Below are 16909 nucleotides of genomic sequence, written 5' to 3' on the forward strand. Positions count from 1 at the left end.
GAGCTGGCAGTCAGCACAGAGCCCGACGCGGGGCTCGAACCCACGCCACGACCCTCGAGATCATGACCTAAGCGAAAGTCGGACGCTTAACCGACTAAGCCACCCAGGCGCCCCAAGATTTAAATATTTCTAAAGTATTACTTTTCTTTAAATTATTGGATGTTCTCTGAAAGAAGGACACAGAACTGTGTTCTAAGTCGTTTTCAGATATAGGTCACTAGTCCTCTTTTCAGAACCTTCCAGTAGAACCTCTCTATTTTTTATTTTTGCTCTGCTTTAAAAAAAAAAAAAAATAGTCCCAGAGTTCTTGGAAGCATAAGTTATTGGATATAATTCATATGTTTAGTTTGCCTTGTTTGATTTTTATTCATGAATGTTTTTCAAGAGAAATGTATAAAAATAAAAAGTATAAGGAAATCTAAATATGACTCAAAGGCTAAGCAGCTAAAAGAATAATTAAATTTGAACTTATGAAACAAAATATTTACTAATCTGATGAAAATTAGGTATTTCTTCAAGCCCCCAAACTTCCCAAATCCAAAAGAGAAAAAAATCTAAAGGCACACAAACTATTGTGAACATATAACTCCCCTCACTAGTGAGTATGAAAACTGATGCAACTTTTTGTTAAACAAATTTTAAAATGTGTTGGTTTTCTATGAGAGAGTATTGCTATGTTAAAGCTTTACACAACTTGTGGTCTGTATTAATCCTAATCTGTTGTAAAAGCATAATAAGGTGTAAGGAAGAAATGTGTCCTCTAGTATAAGATGTCAATGAGAAATGAAACCATTACTATTTTCAATTTATAAAATATGAAAATTCTAATACAAAAAAACATAAGTTAATTCCTTTGGTACATTCTTACAGTTAAGAGAAAGGAAGAAAATGTAAATATCAATGCATAAATTTGAGTTGTAGGGAAACACAATGCTAACATCTGTCTGAAATGACAATAGCAGCGCCTACTGTCCCTATTATATGTTTCAAATTAGTCGTTTAAAAATTGTCTACATATTTCATTAGTATCTAAAAGGACAACTTAAATACAAAGCACAAAAATACCGGGTACATCCATTCTATTCTTTGCTCAGAAAAACTTGCACCACAGTTCTGGTCTATGTTCAGTCAGAAAAAAGAGTGTCTTTCTTTTTTGGCCCAAAACATAATCATATCACTAAGTGAAGCATATGTGAGTCTACAAAGGTAGCAGAAGATGTAAGTCTACCTCCCCTCTGCTTCTCAGAACAGAAATATTTATTTAAAGCAGTGAGAATCTAAAGAAGACCTAGACACAGACTTGCCAATCCAGTTTTGTTTTTATTGTTTAACTATCCCAAGGACTACATGGGATTGGTAGAATCCCCAGGGTATTAGGAAGAAAGAGTCAAAAGGGCAAATTCAATTAAGGTGTAAAGAACAGAGGAAGTAGAGATGTTGAAGAAACGAGAGAAAGAAAATATTCAATCTGGGGAAAAAATATCTGATAACCAGCACAAAACTGTCCTTCAATAAGAATCCTACTTCTCACAAAAACTGGAGATCCTTGTCTCTATAAAGAGAAGGTAGTAAATAGCTAAAGAAGGAAAATAAAGCCTCTTGACCAATGAACAATTCATCAATATGATCTGGAAACTTTCCTTTGAAAAAGAGAAATGACAAACTCAGCAGTGTAACGTTATCCTAGTAAAACAATTTCTCTAAGAACTAAAGTAGTGTCACTCATTTCTTCCCATTTCTGATAACCATCACTCAGTGTTAGATATGGTCTCTATATTTCTCTATGGTTTTAAAATATTAAAGCCTTCCTCTTCCTCATGACACAAAGTAATGAGGTTAAAAACAGAAGCAGTTTTGATTAAAAGCATGTTGCTTCATGTAATAAGTTTAATGGATAGTGTTGACCTTTAAATCATAAAACACATCCATGAATCAGCTAAATAATAGGTCATCAGGAAATCAGAAGTTCTATTCCAGTTTATAAAGCAGAAACAGCTAGCAGACATGTTTTTGATGGCCAGTGAAGAAATAAAACATTTTCTTACTCTATTAAAATGTCAGACTTTATTTACTTGAGTTCATAACAGCAAGTTTCTTTCATATGCATATTAATTGTAAAGTATGAACATAAATTAAAAATATTTTTCCAGCAGTTTAGTATAAAGTGTTGATCTTTTTAATGTGTTTGCATTTTAAGGGAATGGTTGAAAATAATAATTGCTTTTGCTAGATTAAGCATTCATTTCTCTGTTAGGAACTTACCTTGGTTAAAAACCTTAGTAAACAAGCTATAGTTTAGCCTTTTTGTGGAAAATGAATAGAATGTATTATCATTGAGATCCTTCAAAGTAATACACCTTTTATATACAATCTAGCCTTTAATTTTGTAAAAAACTTTTATGTAAATTTACTAAATGCAAATGAACAAATCTGGATGATGACTTCTTCCATATAATTTCATGTGCCAATTTTCCAAATAAAGATTTCTAATTAAATAAAAATCTCCTTGTATACACACAAATAGTTTTTACTACTTCTGCCTAGAAGTATGTAATTACTATCTACTTTAATTTCCATTCTACTTCATTAATTATGTATGTTCCAAAAGTAGAGAAAGTTGATTCTCTATTGTAATTTGTAGCAAAACTGAAAAATAATGAATTCACCTGAGTGTTCATCTATGATGAATTTTTCTCAATATGTGTTTCTCTACCACCTGTAGATATATTATGAATTGTGACAATAAAGTGACAGCATTTTTAGAAGATCAATCTGGGTAGATAACATTACTTTTCTCATCTAAACCAATTTAAAACAGGAATAAAATTATAAAAAATAAATACTAGGCACAACTTAATAATGATATTTTAGAAATTTAAACTTGCGTCATAGCATAAAGAATAGACAGTTATCTTACTCTTCTGGTTTCACACTCTTCTTCAAAACAGGAATTTGTTATTAGTACCTGGCCTCCAGGCTTGCTGTGTGACTTTGCTGTGAACCCACATGGTTAAAAATCTAAACTTAGTCCAATCAGTTATCTCTATCATTATTGCCAGGTTCTATTTGAAGAAAAGCACCCTAGCTGGGCATCAGCCAGGAGTTCACTGAAAGGAGTATTAATGAGACTGACAGGAAGCGGGCAGTTATTTCTCCAGAGGGTGAAGTGTTACAAACTAGTGACCATGAAGAAGTTAAAGGAAAAGACAAATGGGACTGTTCTTTTTTTGGCTGAGAGCATATCTTATTGAGAACAATTCCTTGGGAAAAGTCAGAGTTCTCCTTGATAAATACTGCCTGGGAAGGCCTCACTTTGATCTCTGCCTTATTTCAGGGGTAGACATCAAAATACACTTAATGAGCTTTAGTATTCCCTTCAGGTGAAAATGGACTCAGGGAATTAAGAATTTTGAGGCCATATATTTTGATATCATTTTTCTAACTTTCATTTCTATCTCATATTTTACAGATGAAGGACTTGAAGCAGAAGTTTACATAACCTGCTCAAATGGCAACTGAATTTAGGAGCAGAGGCAGGTCTGAAATGTACTCTATTTAACTTCCAATCTGAAATTCTTTCTTCCACTTTTTTTTCAGTGTGGTTCCCACATCATCCATATCATGTGTCTTGTCATGTTGGAGATACACAGTTCTGCAAGGCTGATTCAATGTGAAGGTTTGTTTTTAATGTTTATTTATTTATTCTGAGAGAGAGCATGAGCATGTACTGATGATGCATGCATAAACAGGGAAGGAGCAGAGAGAGAGAGGGAGAGACATAATCCCAAGCAGGCTCCTCACTGTCAGCACAGAGCCCAAGGTGGGGCTCAGTCTGGTTTTACAAACTGTGAGGTCATGACTTGAGCCGAAATCCAGACTCAGATGCTTTACTGACTGAGCCATTCATAGCACCTCTCAATGTGAAGTTTTTCTGACATATTTATAATACTGAGAATAACTTTATTGGATTTTATTAAATTTGTGCTGAATGCTTTTTCTTCTTTTAATTTGAGAGAGAGAGCATGAGCGAGGGAGAGGGCAGAATGGGGGAGAGAGAGAAAATGTTAAGCATGGAGCCCGATGCAAGGCTTGATCCCACAACCCTGAGATGGTGACCTGAAGCAACATCAAGAGTCAGATGCTCAAGCAAATAAGCCACTCATGCACCCCTGGATACTTTCTTTAAATTCATGCTCACTTTCCCATTTTTTGGATGAGTCAACTGGGATGGAGATATTCACCTTTCTCCTCAATCCAGAGTCCATAATGTTAACCACTCACTTCATAAGTGAAATAAATGCAAAATCTTCATTCATCTGGGTCTTGTTTTTACATATATTATCGATTCTAATATTTATCATAATCACTTTTCTTCTTTGAAGGAAGTACATTGAGTATCAATAAATAATATTGTCTTTTTATATTTAAAAATAGGAATAACTCTCAGAGAACCATATTTTATCAATGTATTCACATATAAATATAAATTGCATTAAATTTAAAAACATTATAATTTTTAACTTTACCATTGATCAAAATGGAGTGAAAGAGCACATTCATTAAAATATACAGTTGATTTTAGCTGCTACAGATACTTAGGACATATTTTTGTTAGTGACAAAACACATACATATAGAGAATCCACATAGAAATACATTATATTATATTAGTTTTAATTTTTGCACTTAAGTTGATTATATATTAAATAACTTATTGTATCAAAGTCTTAAGTTGTCTTAAAAATGTTAAGTTGTCTTTATTTACTTTTGTTTTTCATAATGAAAAATTATACTGCAATAAATTACATCCAAAGATATAAAATGAATAAGGTAATTTTATCAATATTAATACTAAGTACTTTGTTATATTTAATTTTAAGAGATCATCTTATATCTAAAAGTAAACCTTTTCTTAAACAATATAATAACTCTATATAAGCATGAAGATATTAGTAAACTAGGGATTGGTGGTAAAATGGGGAAAATGGTGTTCTCAGAATGGGAAGAGGGGAAATAATGTGGAAAAGTATTAAAATAGATTAATACAGCTTAAAAAAAAACAGACATATATTTGGTAGCACTCAAAGACTAAATTTTTGCTAGAATGTACACTTTATGTCCTGGTTAGAAAGGCTTAGTTCTTTTTTCTCTTGAGATTTTGACACAAAATATCTTAAACTTCTATTGTGAGGAAAAATAAATAAAAAATTCACATTAAAATCAGAGAGGATCATAACTTTTAAAAGGCTAAAAATTAAAGAGTTTGAATTCAACTGAGATTATACTTTAAGCAGAGAAAAATATAAAGAAGAGAAAAATCTAAATTGTCACATTTATGTTAGATCAACACTATATAGAAAAGCGAGTCATTTTGGAGAAATGAGAGGAATTCAGTACCTATCTGTGAACAAATGGTTCTCAGCATTCTTTTTTTTTTTTTAATGTTATATTTATTTCTAGGAGAGAGAGAGAGAGACAGCGTGAGCAGGGGAGGGTCNATTCTTGAAGTGTTTTTTCCATACAAGTTTCATTGCATGAGTTGCCTCAGAATAGTCTAATTTCCAAAATGTTCTTCTATCACAAGATTATTTCTGATGAAACATTAATAGCTATGTTTAGACTTTAATCCAAATCATAATTTTATGCATGTGCTTTTCTATAAGCATAAGTGGATAGGAATGTGAGATGATTAATACACTTACTATGTGCTTGGATACATGTGATTGCTTATCCTCTTTCACTACACAAATATATAGTTAAGTGCTATTGCATAACAAGGGCACAGCTCTAAAATATTTAATAGGAAAAATGCCATGGATACTTACTGGAAAAAAAAGTTGATACTACAGAATAGTTCTCCATAGTTTCAAAACAAGTACAGCAGTTTGGCATTCCAATAATACTCCTTGCAAGAGGTATACTGTGTCTCATGGAAGTAAAAGATACTAATGACCCTTACTGAAGAAAATTGGCAGAGTTAATGCCTTAATTTTTGTATCTTCTATTTTTATTTATTCACATGTCAGTTTTATTTAACTAATTTGAATTTGATGGTTAATGCTACCCAGGTATTTGGAGATGTTATAGGGATGGATTAATTAATTTATTAATTATCTCCATCAAACTATATTCTTTGAACCAATTTCATTTGAAAGACCAATTATATATTAGGCCTTTACTTCTTTAACTGGGATCTTTATAAATCAGACATATAAGGAAATGTATCAAAGAAAATGTGAAGACACAGGATAATGATGGCACAGCTTTAAAAATCAGTTAACTTGAATATGTGAAGGAGAAACTTTTCATATTTTAATGTCAATTGATAAATATGGAAGAAATTGTCAAGTTAAAAGACTATTTGGAAAAATCAGATGAAAATCATCAATGAATGAGTAAACTGTAGTGAATTAAATTTTGATGAGTAATTACAAACACATGATCACAAAGTACCAATATAATTTTTAGTTACAAGAGAAAAAAGTGAAAATTGGCATAAACTACATTAACCATGTAACAAATCAACCCAATATCAAGGGCCTCCCAATTTAATACACTGGCAAGAATACAGTATCACTTATGTTGTTACATGCTTGTCCTCAAATGCATAACGTTAATATAATCATGAGGAAATGCCAGGCCAACTCACATCATGGAACACCTTAGGAAACAATGCTGCAATTATTTAAAGAGATCAGGGTCAATGAAGACAATAAAAGACTGAACTTTTGCAGACTAGAAGACAATAAAGAGATAAAACATGAAGACTAAGTGCAACATATTACAGAGGATTGTTTGATAAAGGTTTAGCTTAGTTTTCTTTCTTTTTTTTTTTTGCTATAGAAGACATTAATGAAACAATTGAGAAATATGAAAAAGTGCATATAGAATAGATGATAGTTTTAGATGAATGTTAACATTGTTAAGTTTTTATCCTTATTTCGATAAGTACAACATGGTCATATAAGTAAATGTCTTTTTTTCCTAAAAAATACAACTGGATATATTTAGAAGTATAAGGACCATATGGCTGCAAATTATATTAGGGCAACAAAAACAACATGATTGTGATCCCATAATTGATTGACATTAATTTCTGGAAATTTGGGGATCTCATCTCGTGTTTTGTTCTATTTTGTTTTCCCCAAATAAATTTTGCATTTACTACTACTTGGAGATAATATCACTTCTGTCTCCTCTTAATGTCCACGGTGTAATCTGAAAGAATTATTTTCTCTTTCTCCCATCTAACTCTGACAACACTAATTCTGAAATTTCCCTAGGGCCCATCCTACCTTTTGCTGAAGAAATTAAATTCCTAGCTTTCATTGGATTGCAGTTATCACTTTTGTTATTTAATAGTTAATTTTGTGTTTAATCTCTTTTTGGAGATTTTGTAAGGTCTTGAAGATACATGTCTGTATTTCCCCATATTTTTAAATATTCTATATTTAGTATTATTAACTATTTTGATTTAATACTTGTGAATGGTTGTCAAGACTGAGAGGGTCTGAGATTTCATAGTGCTTTTTAGTTTATAAGGTAGCCTGTCACCAATTTATGGATGTTGGTAGATCCCTGTCTCAGAGACAAAGAAAGTTTATTATGCACAGCATAAGCAATAGTTGTAGTATCAACATTTGTATTAGTACTACAGTAACAATTTTTATAGGGTTGCATGAAGAAGAATAGATAAATGTAAGCAAAGAGAAGATTGCACTAAGAGAGAAAAAGAGAGAAACTCTGTTAGTGATCCCAACTTTTTAACAATATGCAGTGAACATGCCTGCTGTTCTCTCCAAAGGAGGACATTGTCTCTGTTTTCCAAGGTTGTAACCAAAACTACTCTTTGTTTTAAAAAAAGAGATGCCTATGATCTCTTTCCAAGGTTATTTGTGATACAAGCATCCTTCAAAAGATAGCCTTGAATAAAGGCAATCAATAACTCTTCTCATAAGTCATTGAGAAATATGAAAGACTCATGAAGAATTATCTCTCAAAAATATCCACCTTCAATTTTTTCACCCTACTGGTTTCTGATGAATTTCTCTGAGTATGCCATTTTGTTGGTGTCTCTGATTAATCTGGTGGACATTGGCTGTCACCAAATCCATTCAACTTGTCTTGAAGAATTTACTTAAGGTTATTATCAATGGAATTTCAAGCAGAAGAATGAGATTAATAATGTCCACCAAAGTCCCATACCTGACCTCCACAATGCCCATAAACCGACAAGGTCTACCATAGAAATCTAGGTGGATTTCTCAAGTTTTTGTGTTAACCTCTCTTCCTGCCTTAAGACATTAATCCAAGTATAGTAGGATGTGTTTATAATAGCAGGCTAGATTTTGGTTCCCAAGAGGAAAGTTTAAAGCCTTTCTGTTGTCCATAACAACCAAAGTGGAATGAGACTGATGAATGATTTCTAAGGCACAGATTGTACTAGTGAACATTTAAGCTAAAGTCAAGGACTTGGTTTTAACTACTTTTTCCAGTTGAATGGTCTCATGGTAGAGACCACTTCATGCAGTGTAAACATAAATGATAAGTCCTTTAACCCACTGCAAAGCTCCCCCAATGAACCAAAGGTAGGCTTATGTTAGATAGATCACAGTATAATGTTTGGATTTAAATAAATGAATCTAGTGCATATTTTTGGAGCAAATATCTGAAAACAACAGTTGATCTAATATAAGTTGTTTGTTTGTCATAAATTCATTGATGTTGTTAGAAGACATAAGACTCCTGGGTTATAGACAAGGGACAGTTTATTACTCACAGCAGTCTGAATAGCCAAAATAACAATGTTAGTGTTGGTTCCCTGAACCCCAATTCCAATGGGATGATGTGAAAAGGGCTAAAAAATACCTCACACAAACTGGATTATACTACAAAATCCTGATCATAGGGAACCCACATATTTTATAATATATAGTAAACATTCAGAAATTATCTTTATTTACTAGACTATAAACATGTCTGCCTTATGCCTCAGAGGAGGTAACAGTCTTATTTCTTGCAAAAACTGTTTAGAATATACATATCTTTGAAAGGATGGTGCAGTTAAGTGTCAATGTATAAACAGCTTGGAAGACATCATTACCTGTGACAACAAGAAAAAAGGTAAAAACAAATTGATCATTGACTTTTCTTGGATCTGTCAGAGAACTGAAGTCACAGGGAACAACTGTCATTCTGAAATCTGGAGAAAAGGGTGAATACAGAGAATCACATTCAAGGTAAATTTTTCTAGAGCAGACAGAATCTACTGAAGCTATAAACAGGATGACATAAACAGAAAATTTGATGAATTGCTGACATCAGAGGGGTGCCTGGGTGGCTCAGTCGGTTGAGTGTCGGACTTCAGCTCAGGTCATGATCTCACGGTTAGTGGGTTTGAGCCCTGCATCGTGCTCTGTGCTGACAGCTCAGAGCCTGGAGCCTGTCTTCGGTTTCTGTGTCTCCCTCTTTCTCTGACCCTCCTCTGCTCATGCTGTCTCTCTCTTCCTCAATAATAAATACACATTAAAAAATTATTTTAAAAAATTTAAAAAAAGAATTACTGCCAGCAGAATTACTCCCAGCAGACAAGGTTGGGAAGGATTGATTCCAGGGGGCATCACTCTGAGAAAGCAACCCATACTTTTATAGGTTTCACCCAAGGAAAAATACCGGGTTCTCATAGTAAAGAGATAAATTAAAACCTTCATGTTTCTGGCAAGAGAAGGGGGAAATAATACTAAGGCAAAGTAGACTTTATTAAAGACAAAGTAGACTTCAGGGCAAGAATTATCAGAGATAAAGAAAGATGTTCTATAAACATGAAGTTATTATGCGTCCAATAAGACAGAGCAATCCTTCTGTGTGTGTGCCTCAGAATGCTGCACCAACGTATATCTGGATATTCTCCATTGTTTAAAGGGAATCTTCCTTTCCTTGTGACCTCATGTGTGTCATTTGGGGTGACTTCTAGCGTCGTGAACCCATTGGCCTCTCACTGCTCTCTCAGCTTTGCTAAGGGAAGTAAGAATGATTTATTTGAATGGCAATTTTTTTTTTTTTAAAGTACTGGTGGGAATGTTTGTCGTCATTGTTATTAAATATGCCTTCTGCAAAGCAGTTGTATTTTGATTTGCTCCTGTTATGTGATAAATGACTTACTCTCTGGTATCTTGTAGCTGTACAGCCATGCAAGTGACCCCATCTCTTTATCTTCAGAGATAAAGTATTAGCAAATTAACAGTCCCATTTATCAAATCTCTATTTTTCTATTTAGTTCCGAATGGTTCTGAATGGTAGAGGGGAAGACAGTTTTCTGTTTACTTTAGCTTGAATTTTTTTGCAGTAATTCCTCATAAAATCAACATGCTCCACATGTTTCTACTTATTATATTTACTTTTATTTTTATGTGTTCCTTATTATTTTCTCATAATTGCATTTATCTGTAATTACATTTATCTTTATTTTACATGTTCCTTATAATTTTTGTACTGTGCACTGATTTTTTTTCAATAAACATTTATGCAGTGGTAAGCAAACTAAACAATAACATCTGGCTTTTGAGTTATGAGAGAGAAAAGGATAATCAAATAATCACAGCAAAATGTTTACAATTGTAATAAATATTGCAACAAAAAACAAGAGGGTGCTCTGATATCTTATACAAGAGACATCTTATGGAGATTAGGTGAGTGTGGGTCATGAATGCTTCTTTGATAAAGTGGCTTTTGACTTGAAATCCAAAGAATAAATAGGAGTTTATTATTATTTTTGAGGCAACATAAGGAACACAGACATAATTACTTCTTTTGAGTCAGACAATACTGTTTTCTTGATGTAGTCCAGAGACTAGCAAACCTTTTTGGTTTAAAGCTGGATAATAAACATTTTTAGCTTTGCAAGTATCTGGTTTCTGTTACAATTACTGAACTCTACACTGTAGCATGAAAGTAGTCATTGATGATATAAAGGAATGCTCAAGGTTCGTTCTAAAAACCTATTTTTAAAAAACAAATGATGGACTGATCCCTGGCCAGCTTAATAATATATTGCATTGTTTATTGCTACTAAAAATATCTTTATGTTAAATTCTTTTAAATAAGGAGTTTGCATCCTATTTTTAAATTGCTTTTTCATTTAATTGAAGAAGTGTACATGAGTAACTACTGAATTGCACTTGTTTGTTTAATACATTATATTACAAGCCTTTTAAAACTTTTTAAATCTATGTATCATTTTTATCTTCCAGATATATTATTCTCAAAAGCAAAATTGCATTCAATGCCTTTTTAACAGTTATTGATTACAAATGAGACATTGTCAAGAAAAGTGTTTTCCAAAATGTGTTCCTTGGACTACGGATCCTCTGAGATGATGCCCAAAGTAGCATCTTAAATAAGTTTAGAAATCACTGTATGTCATTGGTTCCCAAATTCCAAGCAGTAATATTTTATTATATGCAGATAAAAATGGGAAACATGAAGAATATGGAGTTGGTTTTGATAGACATAAATATATTTATATTAATACTTAAATTGAAATTGGAGCTTTCATATATTTCAAGGAAAAAATCATGTTCTTTAAGGAAATAATGGTAATGGCATATTATTTCATTATATTATTCTACAGAGTAAATACTTTAAAACTCACAAATAAACTTTAATTTCTGTTCGCTGTGCCCATCACCCATACCCATGACCCACTAAGGAATAGATAGATTCTTGGGGATTGGACTTGCATTTTCCAATACTTTTAATACACTGACATTGAACAAATCAAGACCTAAAATTTGAAATATTTTAGCTCAGATAGGTACTCTTTTATTAACTACTCTCTTTCTGACTGAATTCCTTTATAAATATGTTTGCTCTATTCTTCCAGTTTCAAGGATATACTCCTTATATCACTAGTTCTAGCCTTCCCTTAGAAAAGTTCTTGCAATGAGGTAACTATGGGTATCCCATATGTACTTGCTGATAAGAAAAAAGTAACCTATAAAGAGTCTATTACCTTTCTCATTTATGAAAGGAAAATATGCTAAAATATGTTTTTTGAGTGTTTTCTGACATGCTGTGCTACCATGCTAATGCGTTTGCTTTAAGAGTCTCTTATTCTTCATTATGTAACTGATTATCAGATTGTTCTTTGTGACATGTTAATGAAATCAGAGTCACTCAGAACAACAACAACAGAAATACTGATTCAAAAACATTGCTCTATTGTCTTTTATGAAATTGAACACTAGCATCTTGGACTCAAACAATAGATAAATAATAATCCAAATTGTTGTCCAAACCATCATTTGACCTACTTATATTGTCTGATGACCTATCCTTCCTTGCTCTTTTGCCAAAGATTTCATTTCAGTACAGCATTCTCATTCTCAGGAGTTTCTAACAATGTTCATCCACAAAGTGAGATGTAGAAAGAGTTAAGGGCAAATTTCTGGATACCTATGAACATTTTTCCCATGTTGAATCAATTGTTCTGACTCTCACAGTGATGAAGTGTGAGAAATGAATACATTGATTACTTAATGGGCTCTCAACTTTCAAATATTTTATTCAGGCAAGCAGTTTCATACTTTTAATTTTCTTATGTAGGGCAATCTCTTAATATTGAAATTCATTTATTCATAAATGGATTGTATTCCTTTCACAAAGCATGTGTATTTGGGTCCTAGTTACAAATTTTTTCCTAGCAAGATTTTGCTGGCAAAACTAAGCCAAGCTGAATCATGGATAACATAAATGAGTATAAGATCAGCAAGGGCAGAAGCAATCTTCATAATGGGCTGGAAGTTATAGCCCATGGGAGATGAGATGGCCAAAAAATGAGCTAAAGTTTAAAGCTGATACAAAGGTAGCCAGTGTGAGCCTAAAGGGCTTAGTGGATAATGTTCTCGTTAAATGATTGCTTTCAACTTTCTGGTTGACTGGAAGTAAAAGGAAAAGAAAAGCATATATAATTCAGGGTTTACCAAGTTGTTCAAACAAAAATTTTTACTTGATAACTAGGTTAAACTAAGTAAATTTGCATTTACTTTATCTAAGATAAAACAATATAACAACGTCTGAGAAAACCCTTTTTCTATTGAAATATCAAATATGAGTTAGAAAAATTTGATATTAGAATAAAAAGTTCTTGAGGCACCTGGGTGGCTCAGTTGGTAAAGCATCCAACTTCTGATTTCGGCGCAGGTCATGGTCTCATGGTTCCTACAATTGAGCACCACATCAGACTGCAATGACTTCATGGAACCTGCTTGGGATTCTCTCTCTCCCTGTCTCTCTGCCACTACCCCACTCATGCTTTCTCTCTCTTTCTCTCTCAAAATAAATAAATAAGCTTAAAAAAAGAAAAAAGTTTGTGGACATTTTCAATGGATTTTTACACTTATTGAAAACAATACATTTTCTTTAGTTAAATAGTAATCATTTGATTTACTTATAGACAACAATGGTCTTGGTATTATATTTTATATTCTATAAATTATGCTTTTTAATATCTTTTTTATTTTTTTAATGTTTTATTTATTTCTAGGAGAGAGAGAGAGAGACAGCGGAGGGGAGGGTCAGAGAGAGAGGGAGTCACAGACTTTGAAACAGGATCCAGGCTCTGAGCTGGCAGTCAGCACAGAGCCCGACGCGGGGCTCGAACCCACGAACCGCGAGATCATGACCTAAGCGAAAGTCGGACGTTTAACCGACTAAGCCACCCAGGCGTCCCTTTAATATCTTTTTTATAGTTTATTTATTTTTGAGACAGAGAGAGACAGAGCATGAGTGGGGGAGGGCCAGACAGAGAGGGAGACACAGAATCTGAAACAGGCTCCAGCCTGCACAGGGCCCGATGCGGGGCTTGTATCCCCAAACTGCGAGATCATGACTTGAGCTGAAGTCGGATGCTTAACCGACTGAGCCACCCAGGCGCTCTGCTTTTTAATATCTTAAAATATTCAGGAATCTAGAATCACTAGGAGTTTATTTTAATAATTTCAACCTGTTTTTGATAAAACTTTGGGGAAATAACTTTTTTAAACATACATTTAATTCAATTAAGTTGTCCATGATATCTTGTCTAATGGCAAGGATGTGCTACCATTTAAGAGGTACTGCCTAGGTAAGCCTACCAAAACCCCATCAATTCTTTGTGTTAATAAAAAACAAAATTTCATTGTGTACAGTCACTGATATTTTGAAATTACTATTATTGTAGCTAAAATTAGCCTTATCTGAATATTGTAGTGCCATATTATGCTGTTTGTACAATTTTTGTATCATCCATTAGAAATGACAAAGCTCTTATACCTCCTTTTCTCTCCAGTTTTGGCTTAATAAATGAAATGGTGAACCATGTAAGGAGGTAAAAACACTGTTGTCCACCCCCTATTTTCTTTAATCATCTCAGGATGTAAAATAAATGGAGAAATCTTGAAGACTAATTTTTCCTTTAACTTAAATCCACTAATGCATGCATATTTGTAAATCTGCCTTATCGATCTACTATATTGAAAAAGCCTCTATGGAAGAAAAGCTTTTGACATATTCATATTTGTATCCCCTATATCATTAGCGAATGGTACAGGATTAAAACTTTGCAAGATGGAGTTGAAAATTTATTCTCATGTGATAGCTTCATCATTGTCCACTGTCTTATTGGTTCAGCTGTGGAAGACCTAAAGTTTAAAAAGGCTCATCTTGGAGGTGCTTGATTGGCTCAGTCAGTAGAGCATGCAACTCTTGACTGCAGGGTTATGATTTCAAGCCCCACGCTGGGCATGAAGCCTACTTAAAGTTTTAAAAAAATTAAAAAGATTCATCTTGAACTGTGTTTTAAAATATTTTCCCCAGAACTGAATATACCATTTTAATACAATTTTATCAACTCAATCTATGATATCATTGAACCCTTCGATCTAGCTTTATTTTTTGACTATGTAATTTAGACTACATCATATATTTATGTAATAGTAAAGGGTCTCCTTGAGTTTTCAGTCACCCAACAGACAACTTTTGTGGGGAAGGCCCTTAGTTATTCTATAAGTGGTCAGGATATCATTCTGCATATTTTTTTGCAGGGTGTCGGGGAATCTGCAAATCCCTAGAAATTGAAGTTTTGGTTAAAACAGTGTTAGGTAGTCCAAAATTGATGACCTAGAGTGTAACACTACTAAGAATAACCTGTCAAAGAACGAAAAATATTACTGGGATGTGACAAGGAAATATCAACATGTACAAGAAAAATTCAAGACTCTACACTGATTCCAGTGTGCGATTCTGTAGAGGAAGAAAAGTCTTCTAGAAATAACTGAAATCATTATACATCTATTTGTTCAAATCCATCAGTGCTCAACACCAACAGTGAGCCCTATGGTAAATTATGGATTGTGGGTGATTTTGATGTGTCCATGTTGGTTTATCCTTGGGAAAAAAAATAAAAGTACCATTCTGGTGAGTGATGATGGTAATAAAAGGGGTTATACATATGTGGTGGCAGGGAGTATATGGGAAATCTCTATAACTCCTTCTTAATTGTTGTAAACCTAAAACTGCTCTATAAAATAAAGGCTTTAAAAATTTACTAAAAATCTTATAGTTAAAACTCAAAACTCTATTAAAATGCTTCCATAAAAGCTATATCTGATACATAAACTTCCTAATCAGAGTTTCCATAGATGTTAAGACAAATATATAGTGGAAATATTTATCTAAACTGATGTTTTTGTACCTTTTGATCTTTTTTTTAATACCTTTTAATCCTTAAGCAAATTAGGACAGGAATTTTTAAGGAAACAGATTTTTAAGAAGGACCTGTGATGAGGAAACACAATTAGCTTCTCCCAACTAAGAAAATTTCTCCGTAAATGTAGTAGACAAAGAAAACTGTTTCATTGAAAAACCATTAAACCAGGATGTGATGTGCATTGCAAGTATACCACTAAGAGACTGCAAAGACAGAAAGATATCTCACCGTTTTATATACCTTATGAGAGCAAACCCATTACACACATATTCTCAAGATGAACAATAACCAGTCTTCATGTAAAAGGACCTGACAGCACCATTTGTCACACAGATTCATCCTAGATTCACCTGGTAAAAGGGATTATGCTCTGTGTTACCTAATTGGCTTTGTACAGAGGAAAAACAAAGTTCTGGTATCTTTAAGACAGGAGATAGCTTTGCAATCTGGAACAAAGTGACCACTGAAGTTAGGTTTCTACTCAATCAGAGAAACTTGGAGATAGGGGTGTCATCTTCCTTAATGCTTACATTTCAGTGAGATGGTTCCTGAGCCTTCAAGAGAGGCATTCCTAGGCATTCCTTTTTGTCATAAAACAGACAAAAGTCCTATGTAGTTTCCAAGTGGTTTTACATACATTTCAACAAGAGAAGTATTTCCACTTACAACTTTCTAATTCTTCCTTAACTTCAACAGGGAGAATTAAGCCCCTTTTATTTTTTAATTTGTATTTTTCCTTACATCTAAAATAGAATATTGCATGAGATTACCTAAACTTACCAGCTTCCTTTTGAGTTGCTTGCAATTCTGTTCAAAAAGAAGAATAAATTCTACTGAATTACTAATAAAAGTATTTAAATTTCTTTCATTTCTACATAAGTGCATATTTAAATTTATATATGTTCTGAATACTACTCTAGATTGTCTCTAAGGCATTTACTTATCTATCCTACATTTTTTTTTTATAATACATAAAGACTATATTCTAGGATTTAAAGAAATGTCTTCTACTAAAATAAATTCATGAGGTGCTTGAGTGGCACAGTTAATTAAGCATCCAACTCTTGATCTGGGTTCAGGTCATGATCTCACAGTTCTGTGCCATCAGCACAAAGCCTGCTTGGGATTCTGTCTCCCCTTCTCTCTGCCCTTTCTCTACTTGTGC

The 16909-nt window shown here is 33.2% G+C and overlaps 1 long non-coding RNA gene across 2 annotated transcripts in view; it reads right to left on the reverse strand.

Moving 5' to 3' along the window:
• LOC144236529 (uncharacterized) overlaps positions 1–16909 on the reverse strand; it is a 231149-nt gene that overhangs the window by 146866 nt on the left and 67374 nt on the right. The window contains exons 4-5 of one of the 2 annotated variants that reach the window (XR_013336593.1): positions 16525–16551; positions 9004–9102 (exon numbers count right to left, since the gene is read on the reverse strand). The exons of the other annotated variant lie outside the window; for it this stretch is intronic. This is a non-coding gene — a long non-coding RNA (uncharacterized LOC144236529). Of the gene's footprint in view, positions 1–9003; positions 9103–16524; positions 16552–16909 lie in introns of those variants that run through there. 2 annotated transcript variants of the gene reach the window in all.

Source organism: Crocuta crocuta, unplaced genomic scaffold (assembly GCF_008692635.1).
Source record: "Crocuta crocuta isolate KB4526 unplaced genomic scaffold, BGI_CrCroc_1.0 scaffold435, whole genome shotgun sequence".
Taxonomy (NCBI): Eukaryota; Metazoa; Chordata; class Mammalia; order Carnivora; family Hyaenidae; genus Crocuta; species Crocuta crocuta.